The 20646-nt window shown below is 36.2% G+C and overlaps 2 long non-coding RNA genes across 2 annotated transcripts; one reads left to right on the plus strand and one right to left on the minus strand.

Annotated features, from left to right (window-relative positions):
- Positions 1-14680: 14680 nt before the first annotated feature.
- LOC141363968 (uncharacterized) lies at positions 14681-16100 on the plus strand. Its single transcript, XR_012369675.1, has 2 exons — positions 14681-14951; positions 15417-16100. It is a non-coding gene; the product is annotated as an uncharacterized lncRNA (long non-coding RNA).
- Positions 16101-18646: 2546 nt separating this feature from the next.
- Positions 18647-20176, minus strand: LOC141363849 (uncharacterized). The gene is made up of 2 exons (XR_012369436.1): positions 19913-20176; positions 18647-19445 (listed from the first exon to the last, which is right to left on the minus strand). It is a non-coding gene; the product is annotated as an uncharacterized lncRNA (long non-coding RNA).
- Between the last annotated feature and the right edge of the window lie 470 nt (positions 20177-20646).

Consider the following 20646-nt stretch of genomic DNA (forward strand, 5'->3'; position numbering starts at 1 on the left):
AGCATTTCAACCCTTTTGAATAAGAGAGAAGTTATTAAGTAGATGAAGTGGCTAGTGAAAAGCATATGACCAAAGAGCAATTTACCAAGCAGCTTGAAAGGCCGAGATAATTGAGCTAGAGAGCTTCCATTAATCCTCAAATACTTTGATTCTCTCAGCACTATTATAATCATCTGCGGCACTCCACTTACCTTCATCAAGCATAACCGGAACATAATTACCAAAGCCTTATATACCTTTTTATAGAAATACTCCATTATATTATTTGTATAAGGTTACAGAGTTCAAAGTGTACTCCATCTAAAGATTGATCCCAGAGTTTTAAGGGTTATACTGTAATGCAGAAGTTTAAAATCTGCAAAAAATGTTTTGACACTTGCCATTAAAATTGCTCAGATATAAATTTACACAAAGGTAAGGAAATAGTGACCTATGTTTAGCCATTGATTACTGTGAGATTGAGAGTTATGTGGCACAAATTTAGATTTTTTATTAACTATCTTTTTGAAATTTCATAGTTTCATAATGACCAAAAATCTTTAGTAGCGTAAACCAAAGTAGTGTAATATTTAAAACTGATTCCTATGAATACTATAATGATTAAAGAAGACTTAAAGGATTAGTCCATTTTCTTAAAAGAAAAATCCAGATAATTTACTCACCACCATGTCATCCAAAATGTTGATGTCTTTCTTTGTTCAGTCGAGAAGAAATTATGTTTTTTGAGGAAAACATTGCAGGATTTTTCTCATTTTAATGGACTTTAATAGAGCCCAACATTTAATACTTAACTCAACACTTTCAACGGAGTTTCAAAGGACTATAAACAATCCCAAACGAGGCATAAGGGTCTTATCTAGCAAAACGATTGTCATTTTTGACAAGAAAAATAACAAATATACACTTTTAAAATACAACTTCTCGTCATGTAGATCCGGTCGTGATGCGCTAGCTGACCCCACGCAATACGTCATGACGTCAAGAGGTCACAGAGGACGAACGTGAAACTCCACCCCAGTGTTTACAAGCGTCTTCAAAGAGGACCGTTCCTACATTGTTGTATGTCAACTGATACTAATTAATGTCTTTGTGTCAGTTTATTGTTTACAATAGTCCGCAAATGTGCGTTTTATATATGTAACACGTGACCTCCCTACGTCATTACGCATTTAGGTTAGGTCGCGCTGGACCGGACCTAGACGAAAAGTTGTGGTTTAAAAGTACATATTTTTTATTTTTCTTGTCAAAAATGACAATCGTTTCGCTAGATAAGACCCTTATGCCTCGTTCGGGATTGTTTATAGTCCTTTGAAACTCCGTTGAAAAAATCTGTTAAGTGTTGAGTTAAGTATTAAATGTTGGGCTCTATTAAAGTCCATCAAAATGAGAAAAATCCTGCAATGTTTTCCCCAAAAAACATAATTTCTTCTCGACTGAACAAAGAAAGACATCAACATTTTGGATGACATAGTGGTGAGTAAATTATCTGGATTTTTCTTTTAAGAAAATGGACTAATCCTTTAAGTGATTTCCATTTTTACAAATATATCTTATATATTCTAGTCAAACATTTGAAGTCAAAACCTTTCATAAAAGTTTACTTAATATTTTGAACAATAATTGTTGTCTTAGGACAACTTTAATGAACTTTTTGATCCACTTCAAATGTCGACTAGTGTATTTAAATATTCATGATATGAAAAGTACTGCATAGTAGGAATGACCTCAGGTCACATCAGGCTGCAAACAAGATGTTCCATAAAAAAATTGTATTGAAAAGAAGATATTTCAGGGGTTGCAATCTGAGCACTGCAAAAGAAAAGCGCTCATCTCATATTCTGACTTTAATGGAGAGAAAATGAGTAGCAGCATCATTAGCCATTGAGATTACATTGAGCTGTATTTCAATGCTTTTAGTCCCTGACCAAAACCATGTAATATGAGCGGGATGGGAAACGTTTGCAGAGTGTCTGCTGATCTAGCTCTTCTGTAGAGGTCTGACTGTTTTATACCACAATAATTCATCAGCTTGGGGTGATTCCTCTTGAATCTTTACCTGAGGGTATGATCGGTTTACCAGACTGAATTATACAGACCGTTTGTCTTGAATGACTTTGCACTTCTTTGGATGCCTGTTATACTTAAATTATCTCTAGGGGGCGTCAGTGTTTAACGGCATGCTAAGGGCTGTACTGTACAGTAGAAAACACCGTTTTTAAAACACACATTTTCCTAAAAAGATTATTCCTTTTTTGGTCAGAATCTCGTTTAAAGGATTACTCCATTTTCTTAAAAGAAAAATCCAGATAATTTACTCACCACCATGTCATCCAAAATGTTGATGTCTTTCTTTGTTCAGTCGAAAAGAAATGATGTTTTTTGAGGAAAACATTGCAGGATTTTTTTTATTTTAATGGACTTTAATAGACACCAACAATTAATACTTTACTCAACACTTAACAGTTTTTTTCAACGGAGTTTCAAAGGACTATAAACAATCCCAAACAAGGCATAAGGGTCTTATCTAGCAAAACGATTGTCATTTTTAGCAAAGAAAAATAACAAATATACACTTTTAAAGCACAACTTCTCGTCTAGATCCGGTCGTGATGTGCCAGCGTGACCCCACGCAATACGTCAGGACGTCAAGAGGTCACAGAGGACGAACGCGAAACTCCGCCCCAGTGTTTACAACTGTGTTGAAAGAGGACCGTTCCTACGTTGTTGTATGTCAACTGATACTAGTTAATGTCTTTTTGTCAGTTTATTGTTTACAATGGTCCGCAAATGTGCGTTTTATATATGTAACACGTGACCTCCCTACGCATTTACGTTAGGTCGCGCTGGACCGGCTCTAGACCAGAAGTTGTGCTTTAAAAGTGTATATTTGTTATTTTTCTTGTCAAAAATGACAATCGTTTTGCTAGATAAGACCCTTATGCCTCGTGTGGGATTGTTTATAGTCCTTTGAAACTCCGTTGAAAAAAACTGTTATGTGTTGAGTTAAGTGTTAAGTGTTGGTGTCCATTAAAGTCCATTAAAATGAGAAAAATCCTGGAATGTTTTCCTAAAAAAACATGATTTCTTCTCGACTGAACAAAGAAAGACATCAAAATTTTGGATGACATGGTGGTGAGTAAATTATCTGGATTTTTCTTTTAAGAAAATTGAATATTCCTTTAAATGCAGCTTCAAAGAGCTCTAAACGATCCAAAATGAGGCATAAGGGTCTTATCTAGCGAAACAATAAAAAATCTTACTTTTTAAATGCAACTTCTTGTCTTGCACGAGCTGTGTGACGCGCCAGCACAACCTCACATAATGCGTAATCACATCGAAAGGTGCCGCATGACGTATGCGAAACTACCACCCCAGTGTTTACAAGTGTGGAGAAAGAGGACCGTTCTGATGTTTTTGTATGTGGAATAAGACTAATTAATGTCTTTGTGCCAGTTCATTGTTTGAAATGGTCTGCAAGTGTGTGTTTCACATATGTAACATGTGACTTTTCAACGTCATTACATGAGGTCGCGCTGGCGCATCACACGGCCGGTGCAAGACGAGAAGTTGTGATTTAAAAGTGCATTTTTTTCTTGCCAAAAATGACAATCGTTTCACTAGATAAGACCTTTATGCCTGGTTTGGGATCATTTAGAGCTCTTTGAAGCTGCGTTGAAACTACAATTTTTATTGCATTTAAACTGTAAACTGTTGGGCTCCAATATAGTCCAATATTGAAAAAAATCCAGCAATGTTTTACTCAAAAACGTAATTCCTTCTGGACTGAACAAAGAAAGACATCAACATTTTGGATGACATGGTGAGTAAATTAATCTGGATTTTTCTTTTAAGAAAGTGGAGTAATCCTTTAGGCCCTGTCCCAAATGGCACACTTCATGTGGACTTTCGGTCGCGTGGTCTTAAATTGCACATGCTCGCTTAGTCTACGAGCCCGTAGGGTATCCCATCTGTCATTTTTACACTCCGAAGTGTGCTCATCAGCGCCCTCTTTGCACCCTTGATTGCACTGCTGCAGGCTTCATGCACTTTATCAACCCAGAAGTCCTTGCAAAAGGCAATCAGACAAATCAGATGGATGGGAGTAGTTCATACTGATGGGCAACTTCCCTTCCCATTTCTGGTGTGACGCTTGAGTCTGTCCCAAAATACGACTACGGTGCACCCTCGTGGACTCGCGTCAAGGGTCCCTAAGGTCTGCACTACATGATGTCATCAAAGTGTGGACTCTGAGAAAGTGTGCCATTTGGAACAGGGCCTAAATCAAAACATGATGAGTTTTTACTGAATAATGTGTGCAGGTGTATTATTGTACAGGAGGTGAGTGGATTAGGTGTATATGTGTGCGGTGCATTTTGGAAATTGAAATCTGAAGGTTGTTCTATGTACAAATCAAATAGCCTAGATGCTTAGCATGCTTCAAAGACCAAAAAATCAGGACTTTGAGACAGCAAATCTCAAAATGATTCATGGCGCCAGGTATTGTTCTAAAAATAATCACTCTGTGTAGAGAACGTGTGTCCCACGTGTTCTGTCCGCAGTGTCCTTGGCTGAGAGTTATGTGATCTCGAGAGATTTAGTGGTGTACTGCATCACACAGTGTTTCATCCTCGATTAAAGATGAGATCAGGACCGTTCCCAGAAAACAGTGCTATGTTTTATAAAAAAAAGCGCTAACTGTGTTAAAATTATTAGTGATTGCAAAACGGAATATACACATTATTTTTACCAAATACTTGCAAATTTTTGCTCTTTGTGCCATTAAAAAAATCTATAAAATAAAATATGTATTTTTATGTATTATTGGCAACATGCTAATATAATGCTATAATATTAATATCTAAAGGCTGTTAGATAAATTATTTTTGTTTATACAAAGTGGTCAAAAATGACTTGATGCATTTGACATCCATCTTAATTAAAAAACATTAAAATACTACATAGACAATGAAAGCGTGTTTTAGGTTCAAATTTAGGCATAATATTTTATATGTCATGTAATAGTGTCTTATTTATATCATGTCCAATGATTGTTAAAAATACCATGTAAAAAACAGATTTTAGTAAAGGCAAATGAGGTTATACATTAATAAACCCAGGATTAAGCAATGATTTGTGATTTGAGAGCATGTTAGATGAACTGAGCTCTCAACAAAAAGACTCGACAGCCACACAGTAAAACATTTCTGTAGCTATACTGTAATGTACTGTAATATAATCCTATACATTCATAATATAATTCATATATCAATATATTAAAATGTAATTCATATATCAATACTATTACTAAGTGTTAACGTTTATATATAACCTTTATCAGACTCTTATGTTTAGGTTCAGTAATTTCACTTTATTGGCAATGAAAAGGTTACTAATCAACAGTGGCGGCTCGTGACTGTTCATCCGAAAGGTGCAAATTCAAAATAAGTGTTCGGAGTGTTATGTGTGTCGTTTGTGTTTTTAAAATATGTGTTTGTTGCGTCATGTGAACCATGTGCATTACGTGTTTTGTCAAAATAAGTTATTTCAAAACGTTATGATAAAAGAGACGACGTTCACAAAATACACGCAAGACACTCCCTTAACAGTAAACTCTGATTACGCATGAGATTATGCGAGTATCTGGCAAAGGCGAGCATTTCTTTTATCATAAACCCTTTCGATGGTCTGCAGCAGGCACTTATTTTGACAAGACACGAGATGCACATAGGATACCTCGACACGCAGAACACATATTTTGAAATCAAGAACCACACACATGACGGACAACATACATGTTGTGACGAACTTCGCATCGACTGCCCTCGAAAAAAGAAGTCACCGGCCGCCACTGCTAGTCAATAATTCTTATATGAGTCTTATTTTCACAAATGTAGTAATTTCATTGGTATTTAAACATTTGACTGTCCTTTGCTGCAAAACCCTCTAAGTGCAAGCAAACAAACAACACTTCTAAAAATATCTTCACTGTCCTTTCTGAATAAAGGTAATAGGCTCAAAATGTCAATATCCTAATTATATTCTGTAAACCTTCTTTAACTGGGTAAGAAACTTGCATCTTACATGTACCATCTCGCCTCATTTTCTGTGCACTTAGAGGACTTTGCTAAAAAATCTATGTGGCGTTTATTGCATTCTGCCAAACAAACTGGTATTTCTGAATGGCCTGAGGCCGGGATTAAGCGGATTTGAAGAGAAAGTATTAGATGAACATATAATAAGCATCTAAAGCATTCTGTCATTACTATTATTTTATTTTTGATTGAGGTGGCGTTTAATGGCTTTTGCATCTATACGACAACATACAGAGCGCTATCAGAATGTTGCATGTCAACATATACCATTGTGGTTCTTGAAATAGTTTTTATTGTAAAATTTAAATATATTGTAACAGACATCCGTAATCATGTTTCTGCAACTCAGGAAAGAGAGAGAGAGAAATGATATAAAGACAACTAGTATTGAGCAAGACTGAAGTCTACACCTCAGACAGATGTTGGCTGCTTAAAACAAACATCATGCCATTGAAAGGTTGAAGGAGACCTGCTGCCTGCCTGTCCAGTATAGAGTTTGATTCTCCAACAGTGGCCATGATGGAACAAACTGGGTTTCCTTTAACGCCCTAAGCATTTCATATTCATTTATTTTTTATGTATCCAATTAATTATTCACTTAATTATAGCTCTAGATTATAGAAATTGACATATTATAAAAATGTTTGAATGTTCTCTCTGACATTAAGTATAGACATTTCTAAAGGAAATACAAACATGTTTTTTTCTCTCTGAACTAATCTATCTATTAAACAGCTGTACAGTGCAAAAAACACAGATTAATGTGAAAGGAGGGATGTTACTAATGCCCTTAAATCTTACCACAAGACGTGTGGCTGAGCAAAAGATTAACATAGCTGAATAAGAGCTTTGCTTCATGAAATGAATCAGTTTAATAACTGAGTGGGTCTATGATGACAGGAGGAATCATGTCATCTTTCTTTCCATTCTTCATAAAGATAAACAAAGACAAGCCACAGTTTGTTCCAGCAGCTGCAGTTCTGCATTCTGTCAATTCATCTGAGCACAATGTTTTGCATTAGCTTTCATTGTTATGATTCATCAAGTCTGTAGATCACTTAGTGTTTTTAAGTAACTGTATACCAGTGCGGTTTAGAGCTTAACCACGCGAGGTCTAAAGCTGCTTCCCAAATGTGACCATATCTGTGAAATCCAGTCTTATTTTGGGAGCATCAAAGTTTGACTTCAATCACTGATTTAACTTTAATTTCAATCTTTGACATGGCATTAGTCAATATAAAAGATATCAAGGCTTTCAAAAAAAAATTAGGTCCTGTTCAAATGATTATGGTATTATTGCAACCAAATAAATACTTTAGCGTACAGCCTGTGTTCTGATTACATAATCTCAATTGCCGTGATCTTCAGAGACACAGTACGCCCATCACGTGGAGCTCGATTTGAAGGGACTCTTGAGTTAAGAGCTTTTATCCCACACTAAAAAACACAGTCATCCATTTACATCAAGAGAGCCTAAAGGAAACTTTGCAGAAGAGATTTACTATAAACACCAAACGCAGCACTTTTTGCTTGCATACACAAAGTATCAATCACACTTATTCTTGTATCTCTACTATGATTGGTCTTTTGGTCTCTGCATGGTTACACTTGGGGGCGGGGAGTGTTTAATAATTTAAAAGTGGTCATCATCAAAAATAAATAGATAATAATAAATGCAAAATATTAACAAAAACCTGTCAAACAAGTTTAATGGTGCATTACTACTGAGATTTTTGGAATATAGTGACTTCATGAACTCTGGGAAAGATAAAAATATGAAAGTTTATTACTGGTAAAGTAGTATAAATGTGCACTATAGTTATAAAACAGCATAACTTGACTAATGTCGCATTATTTATTATTTAACCTATTTCCATACAATATTGTTCATAACTAATCATACAACTATTCATTTTAATTTGTTATGTAATGGTTGATTTGTTTTGTTATGCAAATCAATATATAATTTTACCCTCCCACCTTAATCCGTGCCCTATGGAGGTCTGTGCACAGCACTTTAACACGGTAAAAGGAAAGTTCATTCATTATTGGGTTTCTGACACCACTGCTTCATGTTTGTTTATGACATGTTCAGCATCTGCAGGATGGGCTTCATTAATAAAGCAATTAGTCGGATAATCTTGTAAATCCACAGGAATCTGAGCTACCAGTCAGTACAGTTAGTTGTGTATTATAGAGGAATCAATAATGTGTTGACTGTGATCTTCAATCACACTTGCATCTAAATGTCATGCTTGAGAGTGATGCATGCTGGGAAATACAAAGATGCAGGGACTCAAAGCTCAAACACATTCTCTCTCTCTCTCTCTCTCTCTCTCTCTCTCTCTCTCTCTCTCTCTCTCTCTCTCACACACACACACACACACACACACACACACACACACACACACACACACACACACACACACACACACACACACACAAATATAGGTGGTGGAACCTACTGCCATTCTCTAACAGGAGACAAAGTGCCATTACTAAGATGCATGGATCAGAATGAAAATACAATGGTGGACAGTGAGACAGGGTTATAGAAGTAATTTGGAGGAGGGGGACATGCCGATTTGTGTTTTGTTTATATATTATATATTATATATTTATTTGTTTATCAAATGTTCTATTGTTTATATCTTCTATAACAATAACATAAAAAACTTAACAATAAGTGGAAGTTCAAAATCTCATGCTAAACCTTATATAAAAAATTAAAGCCACATGGGTTTAAAATAAGACGAGAGTATGAGAGAATGACAGAATTTGTCATTTATACATTTAAGGTGCACATGTTCTTACACAGACTATGGACCCTATTTTAACAATCTAGGCGCATTGTCTAAAGCGCACAGTGCAACGTCTAAATAGGCGTGTCAGGTCCGAATCCACTTTTGCCAATTTAACGACGGGAAAAATGGTTTGTGCGCCGAGCACATGGTCTTAAATTTCTTTAATGATTAATGGGAGTATTTTGAGCGTAACGTGCAATAAACCAATGAGAGTCTCAGCACGTTTCAGCACTTGGACAGCGGCACGAGTTTTTTTAAGCATTACTTAAAAATGTTTCTCATCTCACCCACAGGTACAGAATCATCATATTCAATAAATCTGTGAGGTAGCATTTAAAAACATTTAAAAATAGATGCAATTTTTTAAAGCAAAGCATTTATTTACTTACCAGGCTGCAGGTGAAGCAGCTCTTTGCGCCTTCTAACGTCTCATAATCAGCCTTCATTTATGTCCAAGATACTCAATAACAATCTTTTACCAAACGTTTTGTGCTGCTGCGCATTAATGTGTGTGATAAGCAAACCCGCGTTGTCGTCCCATTTATAGGCGCATATTACTAATGCGCTCTTTAAATAACAAAAAACATATTGCGCCATTGATTTTAGACTTTAGAGCAGGTTTTTGTTGGTCAATAGTGTAGTCTATTTTAGTTGCCTCAAAATAGCAACGCGCAAACAATGTGCCTGAACACACCTCGTTTTCAGACCAGAACGCCCATGGGTGCAAAAGGGGGCACAAAGCATTTGCTATTTAAACAATGTGGCGCTAAACGTGAAAATTATAATTGCGCAGGGTGGAAACTAGCAAAAGACACTTGCTGTCGCGCATTGCGCCGGGTCTAATATAGAGCCCTATAATACCAACACCTTTACTGACCTTAGCTTTCACTCCCTCCAGGAAATAAACGACACCGTTGTTCTGATTACTGATGGATTTATTGCCTTGTCATCCATTTCTCCGTCATCACATTAACCGGCAATGAAAACCACCGTCAAACTCGCTGGCTGCACATAACCAAGAGGGAATGAGTTCCCTTGAAATACCCGTTCAAAACACAAAAATGAGACACATCTTCCTTAATCCTTTGCTTAAAAACACAAATGGAAAAAACATCTTTAGTTATTTGCTCAAATACGAGCAAGTCTTATAGTACACGTAACTCTTTTAATACACGAACAGAGAAATAACTTCTCACCAGAACCTTTCCTGTTGCACCTGAAAAAATGTCCGTGTGCAACGCAAACTCGTTAGTTCCTCGTTAACGTCAGTACTCATTATTCATGAAAAGACTTAACAAATTAAACAAACATGTTAAATAACAGAAATAATATGTATGACATTTATATTAGCCTTGTTGTCTGTTGACTCTTCAGTTACCATAAACCCCGTAATGTAGGATGAATGGATGGGATGTTCTGCGAATCTGCACTCAAAGACATTCCCTGATGTTTCAAGTTTCCTCGTGTAAATCTGCCCACATTCCTTCATTATTCAAGGCTATGATAAATAAATAAAGAGAGTGGTTCAGTAGAAATGCAGACCAGGAACAAAACACTGAACTCTGCAATGATTGAAACCATCAGGACACAGTATGGTTGTTTTTACGCATCTGGTAAATTAGGCACCTGCTGCCCTCTCAGAGGGATCATAAGTACCCAGGTGTCATGCAGGTCTTACTATTTAACCATGTGCAAAACACACAATATACAGTACAGACTAAATATTTGGAACACACACATATTTTCATTCACACATTTTGACAGCTTTCTGGTAGGCCTGCCTGAGTAGGGTCAAAAAGGGACAAAATCCAATTCACTGGGTTGTAATTTAACCTACGCTATTTTCTGTTGGAGCCGATGGTGTAGTGGGCAGCAACATGTGGTGCTTTTGCACTTTCTGATATTTGATATCAAATATGTTCTTCTAATTTGTGAGTCTAATAAAGACCTATGAGAGCTCCAGATGACAACTGAGAAAGGGATGAGGGTCAAAGACGAAAAGGGGGTTTAAAGCATAAAAAAAATAAAAGTGTAAAAGAGCTTTAAATTTAGTCTTTTTCACATACATTAGAATATGTCCTGTTTAACTTTATGTTTTTCTGAGCAAAAAATAATTACTACCATACATTTTTACTGGGATTTTACAGAAGACACCAACTAAAATGTCATTCAGTGTAACAATATTTTTATGCAAAAAAATATAATCAGACATTTTTAGAAAAACTATTATTTGATGACACATTACAAGACTCTATTTATAGATCACAGTGCAGACACCAAATACTAACTATTTGTCATATAAAAGCATTTTACATCGCCAATATCCTTTAAACCATTAGGTTTTACCCATTTGTCAGCAAGAAGTTTTTGTAAGGAAGTGAAAATCAATTCAAATCAAATAAAATTTTTGTAGGATCACACATTATTTTACATATTTTAATAAGTACAGCTCAGAATAAGTATATTGTTTCATTTCTACATAAATATATCTGTTACACCGAATGACCATGGTTTGTTACACTGAATGACATTTTGACAAAAGTGTCATTGTTTCCATTATTGCAATGTTTTGAATATTATTCTGTATCATTTTATTCCTAAACAAATCACAGAAGTAGTTGCTGAAATTAATAATCATTTTATTCCACAATACATATCATATTCGTAAAAATTAACTGAACAGGTGGTAATACTGTATAATAAGATCCAGAACTGCCCTTATACGTTTAGCTTCAGCCCTGTGTTTTCTTTGATTTTCCCGCCATTGCTTTTGCCTCTTCTCAGCTGCAGCATCTGATAAATTCCTGATTGACGGGTGATCAGGATTTGCAGCAAGGCAGCTTGCTTTCTTCTCTGGTTGCTGAAATACAGATTCCATGTAATTATTGACATAAAATTATTGACATAGATCTATATAAAACGTGTTATTAATTAAAAATACTTTCTGTTTGGCAACATCAATGACATGTTATCAGGATTTGTATTATGGGCGGAGAATCCCCTCAGTGGCCTCTCTTAAAGGGATAGTTCACCCAAAAATGAAAATTCTGTCATCATTTACTCACTCTCGTGTTGTTTCAAACCCGCATAAATGGAAGGAAGATATTTTGAGAAATGTTTGTAACCAAACCTTTTGTGGACCCCATACTATGATACTAAAAATAATACTATGGAAGTAAATGGGGTCCACGAACGGTTTGGTTACAAACATTACTCAAAATATCTTCCTTTGTGTTTATCAGAACAAAAAAATTCATACAGGTTTTTACCAACATGAGAGTGAGTGAATAATGACCAAATTTTCATTTTGGGTAAACTATCCCTTTAACTTGTGGTATAGGTACAGTAGGGTGGAGTCTCTATCTAAAAACAGCAGTAAACTATTATTCTGTAGGGCTAGGCTTGGACACAAATTTCACGATTTGATTCAATTTCAAATCAATTTGATATTGATTAGCATCTTCTGAAAACAGCATAGACTGAAAGATTGATTATTGGGATTTACAAATCACTATTGTTTCTTCAAAATTAGAATTGATTAAAATCGAGAAATCTATCTTTTTAAACCCAGCCCTATTATTTTTACATTGCACTCCTCAATACCTTTCTCGTATCCTTGCTAAATGCATTGCCCTAGCTACTGGGTCTGCATTAACTTTCTGCCAGTGCCTAGAAACTTTTTGTTTGTGGGCATCTAAAAGAAATCAGTACCAAAACGACAAAAATGCATTAAAACATTAATATTGATAAAGTTTGATATTTTTTTTGTGCTAAACATCCCTCATTTATCTGAAATAGAAATAAAATGCTAAAAATGTTATCTAAACAGTGACACTATCATTCAGTGTAATGGATGACACTGTGGTGTAACATACAATTTGCATTACACCGAATGACAAAACATTACCCTGAATGACGAAACTTTTACTTAAGCTAATATTAGTAGTTAACAACTAGATACCTATATCAAACAGTGAACTTGACCAGAAAGGTTTATCATCATTATTCACAACATCTACTTTTTTTTCAAAAAAATCTAACAATAAAAGTGTTTTTTTGCATTTCACTGAATGACAGTCATTTTTGTAACTCAAGATACCACACTATGAAAAGGTGAAATTATCAAATAATTAAGGGCAATAAACTTACCTTGCTGAATCACCACATGGTCTTCAGGGGGTCTTTTGATGATGTCACAGACTGCTTGATGAGTATTGTTTGTGTATTTAATTTCAAAATGGTTTCCTGATCCCGTTACACTGAATGACCTCTGACAAACTGCATATTCGGGACAAAAGTCCCCTAGTTGTTTCAATATTTAACGAAAAAAATAACACATAGTCCTATTAATATAAAACAGCCAATACTTATGTGAACATGCCAAGGAAGCAAATTTTTTTTAACATGGTATTTTATACGTTTATTTAAAAATGTATTAGTAAAATCATAGTCCGGACCATTACGCTGAATGACGATTTTACACTTTGGAGCATTATTAAACTCATATTTGGTCATTGTATTTTCACAAAAGTTATTTGAAACATAAAAGTAGACATTTTATTTGCATTTTATATGTTTTTTTTGTATGTAAAATCACTTTTGTAAATTATATTTGATGCGGACACCAAAATGGTGACGTCTCGTCTTTGACCCATGACATCATTTTATTAGCCTGATGGGGCGCTTTTTATCCACTGAGGAATTTATGTGGTTTGGTGGCCTGAGATGGTTCATAAATCTCATCCTATAATGAGCAAATGTACTTTGCTTCCTATAAATATATTCTTAAGATATAAAATAATAATATTTGATAATATTAAGTACAAGGCAAGACCCATAAGCCTTTTGGCAGCATACTGATGGTACGATAGAAACGTTGTCCAAGCAATGCTTTATTTATTATTGTCATCAGTGATATATTCCATTTTGCAGGTCTGTTTCATCTAAACCTTCATATACCTCTGTGCAGGGCAATAGCCGGCCAAAAACACACAAAATTTTTAAAAGCTAAACATTAATAAACATGTTTTTAAAGGACCAGCGATATAATGGCTTTTTCAGCTTTTCTAGGTGTGTGTATGTGGTGTGTATGTGGTGTGTACACCAATTGTCCCCACAAAGATAGGAATACCCGTGTTTTTGTGACCTTGTGGGGACATTTTGATGTCCCCATGAGGAAACAAGCTTATAAATCAAACAGAATGATGTTTCTTGAAAATGTGAAGTAGTAGAAGGGTTTCTGTGATGGTTGGGGTTAGGGAATGGGGTAGTTAAGGGGAATAGAATATACGTACAGTTTGTACTGTACACTGAAAAAAATGCAATACGTCTATGGAATGTCCCCACAAAACATGTAAACCAGAATGTGTGTGTGTGTGTGTGTGTTTGTGTGTTTGTGTGTGTGTGTGTGTGTGCGTGCGTGCGTGCGTGTTTTCTTGACTGTAAAATAGCATCAGTAGCCGCGCAGGTCCGTTCGTAATGTTTGTGTCCCTTTTCCCAGCAATATTCTAAACAACTCTGTTTACAATAGCGCACAAAAGCGGGAACTTTTACATAGCGATTCTGACCGGAAAATTTTAATCCTTGAGGTCGACGGTCGGTAAGTAAAATGACGTGACAACCGCGGTAACGGTAGCCGCTAGTGTTTATATTCCCCAATCAAGTAAATCGGACTGCAAGGTTAAAATACACGAACCTGTCTTGTTAACTAGGATCTTTAACGAGACTAAGATATCATAAAACAGCTCTCCTCCTAACTTCCTTCAGTGGGTCTCGTGCTCTCAGTCCTCCACTATTCACCTTATTTTTCACGACAACAAGGGCGGCGCCATTTCGCTCATTTTGTCAACGTTCTTCCGGCCGCATAGACGATGAGCAGCTGAGGCAGTGACTGAAGGCGACGCGTTAAGCTTAAAAAGCTCACTCGAGCGCCTTTATGTTTCTTTCTAACCAATTTTAAGCCAACTGAGGAACACCCTTATCCCAAGTAATGGTTCGACTACGATGTTCCGGTAACTTTAAACCACGCCGGGTGTTGAAAAGTGGCCAGTTTCAGGTAACGTTAAGCTATCTTAGCTAACTTTGTGCTCGTTCGCCTAAAGTTAGATTTATGAAGTCCGTTCTACAAATACACTTAAGATCAATAACGTTAGTTTATAAAATGCAACTATTTGAATGGTTTTAATTGTCCACCTATATTTTTATATTTACGATAGTACAACGAGATATTATAGTCATTGCATTCTTACAGTAGCCCACGTGAGTCCTACAAGTTACTGAGATTTCAGATGCTAGAATGTCAGTTCATTCCTCCTTCAGATATTGATAATGACCTATTAAACAACGTATTATTTAACACTGAAGTTAGAGGTGTGTATAATGTTACGGTCTCTTTTTAATGCATCTCTCTCTTACACACTGTTCTGTTTAAGTATGGGTGCCATTTATATATTAATTCTCATGATGCAAGTTTATTTTAAATACTAACATAAAAATGTTTATGGTTATATTGTTTTCACAGATGCATTGATGTGTAGTGATGCAGTGGACAACTGTGAGGATGATACAATCAACATGTTCCTAAACTGTGATGCAGAAACACAATGAGAGGATCCATCCGTCTCTGACCACAACTACACTTTAAAATCACAACTCAACCTGAAGCAACCTACATCTGATATGGGAAAACAATGGTGCAGTTTCCCTGACAGGGCTTATGCTGGTCCCAGGCTAAAATGCATATTTGAGCTACAATAATTTAAAAACACCTTTTACTGACATACCTCAACATATATGAGTGTCATTGTTTTGTCACAAGATGCGCACCAGTCTTGTTTTTTTGTAGGGTTTGTTTGTAAAAACTAAAATGTCCTAATATAATTAAATCCTAGTCCTGTAAACCCTGTCCGAGAAACTGCTTCAATGTGTTGAGCTGGCACAAATGTACATATCTCTGCTGAGAAACAACCATCTTTGTCAGCTTTACAGAGGGTTGATATTGCATCCATTACACAGTCGCCAAGCACTTTACCAGTACATACACCAACAGCTTCCAGATAAACACTTGGGATCAGCTCCTGATGACTCCGATAAAGCTGTGTCTTAATTTATTGCAGGGTGGTCTTGCTTTACCTGTTGTAAAGTTACATTAAACCTTCATATGTGATCAGATGTCATGCAGTGATATTAAACATTTACAGTGTGATCAGCTGTTACCTGTCATGCAGTTATATTAAACATTTACTATGTGATCAGATGTAACCTGCCATGCAGTTATATAAACCTTTACAGTGTGATCAGATATTATCTGTAAGGAATTTCTTAAACCATATGTGAGCTTTGTAGATTCCACTTAAAAGGATTTAAGTCTCCTGATTTGAAGGAATAAGTGTTGGCAAGTTTGCAAATGAATTCTATCATGGTACCACATAAAAACGAAATAGTTATTGGACTGGCAAAGGTGCTCATTTGCTTTAAAAAAGACGAAATCACTGTGTAAATATTGGTAGACATACTTTTAATAATTTTCAATCCTGCTCCATCAACTCCTGACAGGACGAGGTAATTAAATATGCCAGGTTACTTGCCGCGGCCGCTTCATATCGTCTAACGACGAGACGATTAATGGAACAGTAAAAGACTATCCGAGCGTCGTATGAAGTTTTCTCCGTGCTCCTAATTTAAAACATTTACAGCAGTAGCGATATTTGTCATTTTGCTAAAGTTATAGTAAACTACAAACAATCTTTTAACCACCAAACTAACCACCGAATGCACTGTGCCATATGAGCAGCGGAAGTCGGTTGACAAAATGCGGAAGAGCGAAGAATTAAAAAGGGGCGTGGCGGAATAAGGTGAATAGAGACAGAGCGCAGCGCGTCACAACCTGAAAACCACGCCCACCGGGGGGGAAATCAATCCAACAGTCTCCATTGACTTTGTATTGCAAAAGGCCGCCTCCTTGTCATTTCTGGCTTATAACAAAAAACTGAATAATGCCTAAAAGCTGCTTTGGGACAATATGTACAGCTAACAAGCCAAAGAACACAGAAATAAGTTTTTATAAGCTGTCGAGCCGTAAAACCCAGTCTTTAAGGAGAATAAAGTGGATCGACGATTACGTTTCCCCCTATTGGACGCAGTTTTACTAATAGGAGTACTATGAAAAGTTGCCTGTTTCCATTTCTGTGTCTAAACGCTCGTTTTTTGAAGTCGACAGCTTATAGAGAATTGTTTGTTTGTTTTTTTGGCGTGTTGGATGTGCGCCTTGTCACACGGCGGCTTTTGGGTATTGTTCTGTTTTTGGGTTTAATCTGTAAATAAGTTTTTATAAGCTGTCGACCCCAAAAAACGAGCGTTTAAAGACACAAAAATGGATACAGGCAACTTTTCATAGTACTTCTATTAGTAGAACTGCGTCCACTAGGGGGAAACGTAGTCGGCGATCCACTTTGTTCTCCTTGAGGGCTGGGTTTTACGGCTCGACAGCTTATAAAAACTTATTTCTGGGTTCTTTGGCTTGTTAGCTGTACATATTGTCACACAGCAGCTTTTAGGCATTATTCAGTTTTTTGTTATAAGCCAGAAATGACAAGGAGGCGGCTTCTCGCAATACAAAGTCAATGGAGACGGTTGGATTGATTTCCCCCCCGGTGGGCGTGGTTTTCAAATTTGCATAACGGCGCTCTGTCTCTATTCACCTTATTCCGCCACGCCCCTTTTTAATTCTTCGTTCTTCCGCATTTTGTCAACCGACTTCCGCTGCTAATACGGCACAGTGCATTCGGTGGTTAGTTTGGTGGTTAGAAGATTGTTTGTAATTCACTATAACTTTAGCGAAATGACAAATATCGCTACTGCTGTAAATGTTTTAAATTAGGAGCAAGGTTAAAACTTCATACGACGCTCGGATAGTCTTATATTGTCCCATCAATCGTCTCGTGGTTAGACGAAATGAAGCGGCCGCGGCAAGTTACCTGGCATATTTAATTACCTGCTGTTGATGGAGCAGCATTGAAAATTATTAAAAGTATGTCTACCAATATTTACACAGTGATTTCGTCTTTTTTAAAGCAAATGTGCACCTTAGCCAGTCCAATAACTATTTCGTTTTTTATGTGGTACCATGATAGAATTCATTTGCAAACTTGCCAACAATTATTCCTTCAAATCAGGAGACTTAAATCCTTTTAAGTGGAATCTACACTCTAAAAAACAAACGGTGCTATATAGCACCAAAACAGTTACTTTGGATCGTAACGACAGAAGAACCATTTTTAGTGCCATATAGAACCGGTGAAGCACCAGTGAAGCACCTGTGTAGAACCATATAGTGCTATGTAGAACCATATGTGGTGCTATATGGCCATATGGTTCTACACTGGTGCTTCACTGGTGCTTCACCGGTTCTATATGGCACTAAAATGGTTCTTCTATCGTTACGATCCAAAGCAACTGTTTTGGTGCTATATAGCACCGTTTGTTTTTTTAGAGTGTACAAAGCTCACATATGGTTTAAGAAATTCCTTACAGATAATATCTGATCACACTGTAAAGGTTTATATAACTGCATGGCAGGTTACATCTGATCACATAGTAAATGTTTAATATAACTGCATGACAGGTAACAGCTGGTCACATAGTAAAGGTTTAATATAACTGCACAACAACTGATCACATTGTAAAGGTTTAATATAAATACACAACATCTGATCACATTGTAAAGGTTTAATATAAATGCACAACATCTGATCACATTGTAAAGGTTTAATATAATTGCACAACATCTGATCACATTGTAAAGGTTTAATATAATTGCACAACATCTGATCACATTGTAAAGGTTTAATATAAATGCACAACATCTGATCACACAGTAAATGTTTAATATCACTGCATCTGATCACATATAAAGGTTTAATGTAACTTTACAACAGGTAAAGCAAGACTACCCTGCAATAAATTAAGACACAGCTTTATCGGAGTCATCAGGAGCTGATCCCAAGTGTTTATCTGGAAGCTGTTGGTGTATGTACTGGTAAAGTGCTTGGCGACTGTGTAATGGATGCAATATCAACCCTCTGTAAAGCTGAACCAAAGATGGTTGTTTCTCAGTAGAGATTTGTACATTTGTGCCAGCTCAACACATTGAAGCAGTTTCTCTGACAGGGTTTACAGGATTAGGATTGAATTATATTAGGACATTTTAGTTTTTACAAACAAACCCTACAAAAAAAACAAGACTGGTGCGCATCTTGTGACAAAACAATGGCACTCATATATGTTGAGGTATGTCAGTGAAAGGTGTTTTTAAAATATTTTAGCTCAAATATGCATTTTAGCCAGGGACCAGCATAAGCCCTGTCAGGGAAACTGCACCATTGTTTTCCCATATCAGATGTAGGTTGCTTTAGGTTGAGTTGTGATTTTAAAGTGTAGTTGTGGTCAGAGACGGATGGATCCTCCCATTGTGTTTCTGCATCACAGTTTAGGAACATGTTGATTGTATCATCCTCACAGTTGTCCACTGCATCACTACACATCAATGCATCTGTGAAAACAATATAACCATAAACATTTTTATGTTAGTATTTAAAATAAACTTGCATCATGAGAATTAATATATAAATGGCACCCATACTTAAACAGAACAGTGTGTAAGAAAGAGATGCATTAAAAAAAACAGTAACATTATACACACAACCTTTAACTTCAGTGTTAAATAATACGTTGTTTAATAGGTCATTATCAATTTATGAATGAGGAATGAACTGACATTCTAGCATCTGAAATCTCAGTAACTTGTAGGAATCACGTGGGTTACTGTAAGAATGCAATGTACCATAATATCTCGTTGTACTATGGTAAATATAAAAATATAGGTGGACAATTAAAACAATTCAAATAGTTGCATTTTATAAACTAACGTTATTGATCTTAAGTGTATTTGTAGATTAGAACGGACTTCACAAATCTAACTTTAGGCGAACGAGCACAAAGTTAGCTAAGATAGCTTACCTAAAACTGGCCACCTTTTCAACACCCGGCGTGGTTTAAAGTTACCGGAACATCGTAGTCGAACCTTGGGATAAGGGTGTTCCTCAGTTGGCTTAAAATTGGTAAGAAAGAAACATAAAGGCGCTCGAGTGAGCTTTTTAAGCTTAACGCGTCGCCTTCAGTCACTGCCTCAGCTGCTCATCGTCTATGCGGCCGGAAGAACGTTGACAAAATGAGCGAAATGGCGCCGCCCTTGTTGTCATGAAAAATAAGGTGAATAAACTTCATCAAGAACTTCTGATTGGTTCTGTTCACAAGCTGAAGGTGGGACTTATAATTTTATTGGCTCCCTCTGATGTTTGTCACTGAATGATCTTAATAATTTATAGTGACAATAAAATGGATCAGATTAAACCAATTTAGAGGGTAGAAGAGAATATTTTAAATGTTTTACCTTATTGCATTTTTCCTAGGTTTTTATTAACATCTTAGACGTTTAAATTATATTTTGAAATTTATTATTAAAGAGAACCTATTACATTATTAAACACAACGTTATTTTGTATATATAGTATAATACAATGTGTTTCCATGGTTTATGGTTAAAAGCACATAATTTTCTGTACATTATTGTTGCTTCTTTATGCCAATAGGGAATGTGGAGGTGACGTCACGCCGTGTTGCGTTATGGGTACTCTGTCATATTTGCAGGATCGCGTCCTATACCGCTGTATTTGAGTTTGTGTGTTGGAGGT

Source organism: Misgurnus anguillicaudatus, chromosome 5 (assembly GCF_027580225.2).
Source record: "Misgurnus anguillicaudatus chromosome 5, ASM2758022v2, whole genome shotgun sequence".
NCBI lineage: Eukaryota > Metazoa > Chordata > Actinopteri > Cypriniformes > Cobitidae > Misgurnus > Misgurnus anguillicaudatus.